Raw genomic sequence first — 10,089 nt, forward strand, 5'->3', positions numbered from 1 at the left:
ACTACCAAGCAAATGTAATGAAAATGAAATGAAGGTGAGTTAGTGGAAAGCACAAGGCCATATTATATTAGGCTCCAGCAAATTTACAGGCAGTCACTGCACGAAGAGGTAGATCTGAGTTGCACATTATATGATTCCCACAAAGATTAAGGAAATCTGAAGCTTTCAATATATTTTTTTAATTCTTTTTTCATTTCATTTTTAAACACCTGACCCAGACCCCAACCCTCACAGGAGCTGTAAAGATAACAGCATTAACCAGCAATGTAACTCTAATCCTAACCCTTACCCTGATTCTAAAATCGTCCCTAACTCCAAATGCAACAACAAAAATGATGCTAGAAGTTTGTAGCAAAAGGAACCTTAACCCTGATCATAATTCAAAAAAAAAATCATTATGGTAACAATAATCTTTACCTTAAGAGTAATATTAATCAGAGCCCAGATGATGCCTGCATCCAATCAGAAGCATGCTTTGCATTATTTAAGAGTTGTATTTTTTCCAATGAACTCTCTCTATTATCACGTTTATAAAGTAACAGAGTCTGTTCTTTTTCTCCTGACACTGTGCCTTACTCCTGACATCCCCTGGAAATGACCCAGATAGGGCACCATCAAAGTAATGCTAATAGTAATGTCAATCCTAAGGGTATCTCTAGCCTCAGTGTTAATGGGACGCTAACAACAATCCCAACAGCCTTAAACATTCTGGTGGTGTGAAAGAGGTGCTGCCTTGCACATGCTGGGCAGTCCCATTGCCTGTTAAATGCAGGCGGCAGCGTAGAAACATGATGCCCGTGGTCAGAATGCCCTGTGGCAGATCCTGGCACCGGAGAACTGACCGGAGAACCATGAGAGAACTGACAACAAATCACGCGACATCAGAACCGACCCAGTGGTTATTTACAAGCCTTGGGAGACCCAGACAGGATCTCAGAGTGGTGAATGTAGGTACAGAAGTTGTTACTACTCTGTTTTCTTCTAAAAGAAGTGGTTTTTTTTCATCTCAGAAGTTGGGGGGGGGGGGGGGGGGGGGGAAGGGATATCAATTTAATTACTCATTAATTTATTGACAGACATTCACGTTTGCTACGTTTGGAGAAGTTTTTATTTGTTTGCTGTGGTTTGATTTTTTTTTTTCTTTTTTTTTTCCCCCTTCCCTCCTCTTCCATCTTTGTGTTCTTCCCCTATAATCAAAAGAACGGATCCCCAGGGTTTGTCCCGCAGACGTTCTTTCCGTGGTCTCTGCTGCCACCTGCTGGCCAATAAGCGGAACTGCCACTGTTGGGCGTTTGGTGCCGCAGGAAGCACAACGCAGATCTGAGTTCTGACCGGTCTACGCAGCAAATCCGCCAATCTTTATTGCGATAAGCCCTCCAGACAAGAGCATAAAGTCTTTGCCTGAGGGCAGGGTTAGTAGTAATGGATGTCAGTTTTGAAATTTCCAGTCCATTCACCATAGCACTTTCTGCCTCCATGTCCCATAACCAGAGCAACTATGCTGGCATGCTCTCTTGGTTTCTGTCTAAACCACTGTACTATATCCATCAGTTCAGCTGCTGTATTATGGGCAGCAGGGTTTGGGGGGTGGACACTGGTCAGGACACTCCCAACAGCCTATCCTGCATTTTTTTTTTTTTTTTTTTTCATTTTTGGGTTACAATCAGTCAGATCTCAAATAGATCTAGTCCAAATGGAACCTCAAAATCTGACCTTTTAGTGCCTTCATTTACAGAGTCCATTTTATACAGATTCCCTTGTACAGGGCCCCCATGGTCCTCCAGACAGTTGTTACTGATCTTCCATAGGAGAATGATTGAATTAGGTTTTTTCCCATCAAAACTGCCACCTGTCTTTCCAGTTTTTCAACACTATCATTCAATAGCTGATTTGCATCAGTTTGAGCCTCTTCAGTTATGTTCAGACAGTTCAAGGCCATTAAAAGTGGCCATGCCACCATGAACACAGCTAACTGTCATTCTCAAGTTGTAAGTATGTCTTTGCTAAGACCATGGAAATACTCAGTCAGGTGGGCCAGGGACTCATGGACCCTCCCTCCGTCCCACACAGGGCCCCATTTTTCAGTGACAGAAGCAGTGCTGCATTTTGAGGATCCTAGGAATCCCAGGACATGCCCTGACAAAAGGTCATTCAAAGGGGTAGTCTTTCCCCATCCAAACAACTCCATGATATTCACAGAATCACAGAATTGTAGGGGTTGGAAGGGACCTCCAGAGACCACTGAGTCCAGTCCCCCTGCCAAAGCAGGTTCCCTACACCACAAAAGAGGTACGAAGAGGTAGATCTGAGTTGCACATTATATGATTCCCACAAAGATTAAGGAAATCTGAAGCTTTCAATATATTTTTTTAATTCTTTTTTCATTTCATTTTTAAACACCTGACCCAGACCCCAACCCTCACAGGAGCTGTAAAGATAACAGCATTAACCTGCAATGTAACTCTAATCCTAACCCTTACCCTGATTCTACAGGGGACTGTCTGAAACGGACATCAATTCAATTACTCATTTATTTATTGACAGACATTCAAGTTTGCTACGTTTGGAGAAGTTTTTATTTGTTTGCTGTGGTTTGGTTTTTTCTTTTTTTCTTTTTTTTTTCCCCCTTCCCTCCTCTTCCATCTTTGTGTTCTTCCCCTATAATCAAAAGAGAACGGATCCCCAGGGTCTGTCCCGCAGACGTTCTTTCCGTGGTCTCTGCTGCCACCTGCTGGCCAATACACGGAACTGCCACTGTTGGGCGTTTGGTGCCACAGGAAGCACAACGCAGATCTGAGTTCTGACCGGTCTACGCAGCAAATCCGCCAATCTTTATTGTGATAAGCCCTCCACATGGCATTGCGCATGCACTCGAACACGCAACAGGCATAGATTTCTCTTAACTCCTTGAGGAGCAGGCAAGCAGAACAACTGAGCGCACCACTGCTTGTGATTGGGCCACCCCCATCATAGAGATGTGTGTTAGATCTTTTACCCACCCCTGGACTGGCCTTGTTGTTTAACGATAACCTCTGAAATCTGAGCTACTGGTTCTACCACCTGTAGTGTAGAATAGGTAGCCAATAAATGCTTTTCAACTGTGATGTATCTTTATTCTGCTCCATGCCAAACCTGTGGCCAAAACCTCATAGGGGTTCACAAAGAACTCTGGCTCTGCCAGAGCCCCCATCCAGACCCTTCTTGAGTTACATTCACATCTAGTTTGGCTGAAAAGGTTGGACTATAAATACTCAGTGCTTGGGCCTGTTTAACAGATATTTTTTCCTGATTATGCTGTCCATCGATCTTTTTAAACTGAACTCCTGCTCTAATCTGGTCTTTAAACATTTGTTGTCTCAAGACCCTAATGGGTCCAGACTGGATTACCTTAGGGGCTGGACGCCTAAGTCATGGCAGCAGATGGTTCTCTGCCTTTCTCAGACCTTTCCACCACCATTCAGAGCCTGCATCTGGCCGTAGGCACTCTTGTCTCCCCATCAATTGGGCAGCCTGTTGTATTACAGCACCTGAGGGCCACTGGGGGGTTCAGTATGGATAACATAGACCCATACTGATGTAAAGGTGATGGCTGTAGGATGAGATCCCTCGTTCCTGATGAAAAATTTATTGACTGGGCTCTCAAAATCATCTTCATAGATTGCCTCTTTCATGCCTAATTCTCTAATATAATTTTGTTAGTCCTCCATAGAGGACCACAGGCTGATATTTAATGGTATGTCATTCTTATTTGGCCATGTTATATGACACACAGCCATAAATCATTCACTGATCAAATGGCTATCCTCATTATGTTGGACAGAGCATACAGTCTTTGCCTGAGGGCAGGGTGAGTAGTAATGGATGTCAGTTTTGAAATTTCCAGTCCATTCACCACAGCGCTTTCTGCCTCCATGTCCCATAACCAGAGCAGCTATGCTGGCATGCTCTCTTGGTTTCTGTCTAAACCACTGTACTATATCCATCAGTTCAGCTGCTGTATTATGGGCAGCAGGGTTTGGGGGGTTGGATACTGGTCAGGGCACTCCCACCAGCCTATCCTGCATTTTTTTTTTTTTTTTTTTCATTTTTGGGTTACAATCAGTCAGATCTCAAATAGATCTAGTCCAAATGGAACCTCAAAATCTGACCTTTTAGTGCCTTCATTTACAGAGTCCATTTTATACAGATTCCCTTGTACAGGGTCCCCATGGTCTTCCAGAGAGATGTTCCTGATCTTCCATAGGAGAATGATTGAATTAGGTTTTTTCCCCATCAAAACTGCCACCTGTCTTTCCAGTTTTTCAACACTATCATTCAATAGCTGATTTGCATCAGCCTGAGCCTCTTCAGTTATGTTCAGACAGTTCAAGGCCATTAAAAGTGGCCATGCCACCATGAACACAGCTAACTGTCATTCTCAAGTTGTAAGTATGTCTTTGCTAAGACCATGGAAATACTCAGTCAGGTGGGCCAGGGACTCATGGACCCTCCCTCCGTCCCACACAGGGCCCCATTTTTCAGTGACAGAAGCAGTGCTGCATTTTGAGGATCCTAGGAATCCCAGGACATGCCCTGACAAAAGGTCATTCAAAGGGGTAGTCTTTCCCCATCCAAACAACTCCATGATATTCACAGAATCACAGAATTGTAGGGGTTGGAAGGGACCTCCAGAGACCACTGAGTCCAGCCCCCTGCCAAAGCAGGTTCCCTACACCACGTTGCACAGCTCAGCATCCAGGCAGGTCTTGAATATCTCCAGAGAAGGAGATTCCACAACCACCCTAGGCAGCCTGTTCCAGTGCTCTGTCACTCTCACCGTAAAGAAGTTATTGCACACATTAGTGCAGAACTTCCTATGGTGCGGTTTCTGTCTGTTTCCCCTTGTCCCGTCTCCACACACTGCTGAAAAGAGTCTGGCCTCAACACTTTGCCCCCCACACCTCAAATATTTATAGAACCTGGATCCTGTCCCCTCTCAGCCTTCTTTTCTCAAGGCTAAACAGACCCAGTTCCCTCAGTCTCTCCTCATTGGGGAGATGCTCCAGGCCCTTCACCATCTTAGTGGCCCTCTGCTGGACTCTTTCTAAGAGATCCCTGTCTTTTTTTTACTGGGGAGCCCAGAACTGGACACAATATTCCAGATGAGGCCTCACCAGGGCAGAGTAGAGGGGGAGGATCACCTCCTTCGACCTGCTGGACACGCTCTTTTTAATGCACCCCAGGATGCCATTGGCTTTTTTGGCTACAAGGGCACACTGCTGGCTCATGGTTAATCTGTCGTCCACCAGGACGCCCAGGTCCCTCTCAGCAGAGCTCCTCCCCAGCAGCTCTTCCCCCAGCCTGTACCGGTGCATGCAATTATTTCTCCCTAGGTGCAAGACTCTACACTTGCTTTTGTTAAACCTCATCCGGTTTCTTACTGCCCGGCTCTCCAGCCTGTCCAGGTCTCGCTGAATGGCAGCACAGCCTTCAGGTGTGTCAGCCAATCCTCCCAACTTCGTGTCATCAGCAAACTTGCTGAGGGTGGTCATTGATGAAGATGTTGAACAAGACCGGACTGAGCACAGACCCCTGGGGGATGCCGCTCGTTACAGGCCCTCAGCCAGACACTGCACCGCCAACGACAACACTCTGCACTCTGCCAGTCAGCCAATTCTCGACCCACTTCACTGTCCAATCACCTATCCCATACTTCCTCAGCTTTGTTATAAGGATGTCATGGGAGACTGTATCAGTTATAGAGGTTATAGAGTTCAATTCCTGTAGTCAATTTGGCGGCCCAGGTGGGACCAGCTCTGTTCGCTGCAGGACCAGCTGAGAGGGAGACACTTTTGGCGCACCCTGAGATTTCTCTGAAGGACTCCCTTCCTCACCTGATCACTGCAGGGACAGACAAGGACCACCCATAGGTGGACCAGGTATGTGTATGGTAAGTGGAGCCCATATGTCTTGAGGAGACATCCTACACAGTTTACAGCCATACGTGCTGCTCCCAGGGAGGTGAGCTCATGGCTTTGGTTGCCAGCTGGGGTAGGAAGACTCCTTGGGTGAGTTCCTATGAAAGGGAACTGTATGTCATATGAATGGAAACAAGAACAAGTACTCTCTCCCAGGTGGGTGACAATAGGAGGGACCTAGGTTGGTCTCTCCTACGGGTATGGGATATAGTGGATAGCCTGTCAAATGGTAGCCTGGGTTCTCCAAGTTGTAATCACGGGGGTTATAGGTTGTATGTTCAATATTATCATCTGCTTTAAGTGTTTGGTACCGTGTGTCAAGCCGACTCTGGGAAAAACATTAACGTTTGCAACTGGTCGACCAGAGTATGAGTGTTATTAAGATTCCAGCTAGAAAACGTTGTCAGCATTGTGTAGTATGAATAAACCATGGTTTTTGATCTAAATGTCAGAGTGAGTGTGGTGTGAGTGAGACACAGAACAGCTGCAGGGTGAGTGCCGAGTCCCGATCCATGTTTCCTTCCTCCTGTGAGGGAAATGGCCAGACACGGACAAAGTGAAAGACTGTGTTGTGTGTCCACTCATAAGTACTTTCTGCTTGTATGTAAGAAGACAGGAGTTTGTACTCTGTAGATTAGTAAGATTGTCCTGAGGAGAGGTGTACATTCCACCCGACCAATGAGTGTCAACCCATTTATGTAATACTATGTACTGCTTGCGAGGAAGTGTGTGAGGGAGGTGGTTCAATCAGTGCTGGTTCTGTGGCACAGTGTTTATAACTGAAGAATACAGACTGTATTAAGGGAGTTTATGTGAACTGAAGAACTGTACGTTTTGACAAACTGTTTTGATGGTATAAGAAAGTGTAATTGTTAATGATATATGAAAGTGTAGTTGAGGGAATGTGGAAGTGTATCTGAGCATAGAAATAGAGGAAGCATTTACAGAGGAAAAAGATTAAAGTGAGTTTACCTGCATTGACATGAGAGCAACACCCTGCCAGACCGCTGCCCTGTGAGCTGAGCAGAGCAGAGCAGAGACACAGTCCCCATGTATCAGGTAGTGTTATTCTGCTTACCAAATGAATGAGTTCACTACAGAAGAGGCAAATCTTCCCCTCTGCTCCATCTGTGGCATACTCTGGAGTTCAAGGCATTGCAAAGCTATGGCACATCTACTTTCTTTCAATGATGAAAACTTAGTGTGCTCTGGGCTCTCATTTCAATTGCATCTAAAGAAGTCTAGGGTCATGCCAGCTGACAGGAAGCTGGCAAATGTTGTCTCATTGTAAGGAAGAGCAAGAAAGATGACATGGGCAATTATGGACCTGTCAGTCCAGAGCCTGGTAAAATTATGGAGAAAATGATGGTGGGAGTTATGGAAAAACAGCTGAAGGACAATTCTGTCATTGGTCGCAGCCAACACAAGTTTGTGAGGCAAAGGTCCTGTTTAATTTAAGCTCATTTTGTGACACAGTTATCTGTTTAGTTGACCAAGGGAAGCCAGTTGATGTAATCCTTGAGGATTTCAGTGGAGATTTTGATACTGTTTCTCACAACAACCTTCTGGACAGAATGTTCTGCATATGGCTAGACAGAAACACAATGTGGTGGGTGAGCAGTTGGCCAGTAGGTCAGTCCCAAAGGATTATAGTCAGTTTTTTCCATCAGGCTGGTAGATGGTCACTGTCGGGGTCCCCAGGGTTCCATTTTGGGGCCACTTTCCTTTCATGTTTATGCAGATGACTTGAATGCAGGACTAGAAGACGTTCTGAGCAAGTTTGCTGATGAGACCAGATGAGGAGGTGCTGTTGCCTCCACTGAGGGTGGAGAGGACTTGCAGAGAGATGTGGACAAGTCAGAGAAGTGGGTACCAGTTGGTACTAAGCACCAAGTGCATAAAGTATAACAAGAACAAGTGCCTGATTGTGCACCTGGGTAGGGGCAATGCTGGTCATACACACTGACTGGATATGGGACACTGGAGAGGATTCTGACTGGAAAGGGTTGGGGTGCTGGTCAGCATCACACTGAATGTGAGTCAGCAGTGTGCCAAGGCAGCCAGGAAAGACAACAGTCCCCTGGAGTGCATGAAGCAACTTATTGCCAGCTGGGTGAGGGAAAGGGTTGTCCCTCTGCTCTGCATTGCTACTGCCTCACTATGTTCTGGGCACCACAGAACATAAAGGACTTCAAACTCTGGGAGAATGTGCAAAGGAGGGCACTGAAACCGAGAGATCTGAAGTTCAGAGTTTCACAGGGATTGGCTGCTTGTTCAGACTGGGCCCTTCTCACATCCCTGCTCACATCCTGCAATGAAACATAGGTCTCATATGGGACATGAACCTCACAGCATCCTTGCACCACATGTAGAGCCTGGGATCTTCTGTCCCCATGTCTTTCATTTAACATCATACAAAATTCCAACACATTGCCCCAGGAAATGCCCAGAGACAACATGACATACAGGACCTCTCTACCACTGGTCTTGCAATCAGGGCTTGACCTGTCTGCTTTGTAAGGCAAAGGAGAGGTTTCTTAGCATGCCAGTGCCTTTGCCTGCCTGTAGTCATGGCTTCCAGTTATCTTCTCTAACAAGTCCCTTGGGAAGCTTACTTGGTAATGTTCCTCAGCGGGCCCATTAATACTCCAAGAAACTTCACTGTTACTTCTGACTTTGTCTTGTTGAGCACTTTGTGCAAACTTCTCTCTGCACTAGAGGCTGATGAACTCAGCATCAAATGCACCCTGGGGCCCATTATAACCTAAAGAATCTCCTGTGCCTTATGCCATCTTGTTATCTTCTTCAGGTTATCAGAACTTGTTCAGCAAAAAGGAGGGATATCTGGAGAGACCTTAAAGAATCCAGTATAAATTTATTGTCTATTTATTTATAGTTGGGTTTAAAGAAGACATTAAAGCAGCACTGTGCAACTGATACCAATCCAGGATGTCCCAATGAGTTCTGTACTGTTACTGTGTTGACAAAGGTCCTTCTCAACCTCCCCACCCAATTTCTGCTCACATTGGACCTATGGGACTTGCATCACTTTTCTTCACATCACTCTTCTCCTCTGCATTCATCCGCTCAGTGTTAAAACTGCTTTGCACCAACTCCCACTGGCTTTCCTCAGAGAACCAGCTACACATGGAAAAGGAAAGATTTCTCTTTTTTATCTGGCCAGCAAATGGAAAGAAAGGTGATGCAATTGAATGAACAGTAAAACACAGTGATCAACTGCATGCCATGTTCAAGCTGCATCTATTGAAGTTTGTCTTTCATATGGAATACTTTTAAAAGAAATGATTTATTCTGAGGTAGGATAGGATAGATTGAATCACAGTGAAGTAGTTGACAACAGAGGCCATCAGACTCTGGTAGATAGAGCAAATTCCAGTAATCTCCCTGGGATAGATCAGCCAGGTAGTTGAGAGGTATCAACTTAAAATTGATCAGGACTTGTGAGTATTTCACACATTGAGACGGGTTAACACATTCTCACTGATTCTCAGACTTTGGGGAGATGGAACAAATTCCAGTAATCCCCCTGAAAGTCAGAAATCAGACAGATAATTGGGAGGTATCTGACTGAACAAAGAGCAAGGGATGGAGAAATCTGGAGGGCAGTGGGAGTAGTTTGTGCCCAAATGGCCTGCTGAAAACATGCCCTTAACCATGGCCATTTATTTAGGAGAGCTGAAAAAACTTGGAGGATGAGACACATCAAATAGGCAGCAGGGAAGAGTAGTGCTGGGCACCGGGCTATAGTCACAGGGCATTGGCACTGGCACCATTGTCTGTGTCTCTGAATCTGAAGACATTTGTGTCCAGCGAACACAGTTCTGGAAAACATTGTAGTTTCAGTAAAAGAAAAAAAAAGACATCAAATCACCTCAAAGATTCATATTTACAACTTAAAATGGAACAAGACTCATGAGAATTTTTCATGTTGAGAAGGGTTAACACAATTTCAATGATTTCCATCTTTGTCTTCAATTATTTGTTTCAGTTTTATTGACATTTATGATCAACTATTAAGCTTACAGCCTCAAAATAAATAAAAAGAGATACATTTGCATCTTGCACGTGGCCTGATGCCCCTTTCACCTTCGCAGTTCCCACAAGTCCTTCC

The sequence above is a fragment of the Coturnix japonica genome, chromosome 31, assembly GCF_054131305.1.
Source record: "Coturnix japonica strain WE chromosome 31, WE-NBRP24, whole genome shotgun sequence".
Lineage (NCBI taxonomy): Eukaryota > Metazoa > Chordata > Aves > Galliformes > Phasianidae > Coturnix > Coturnix japonica.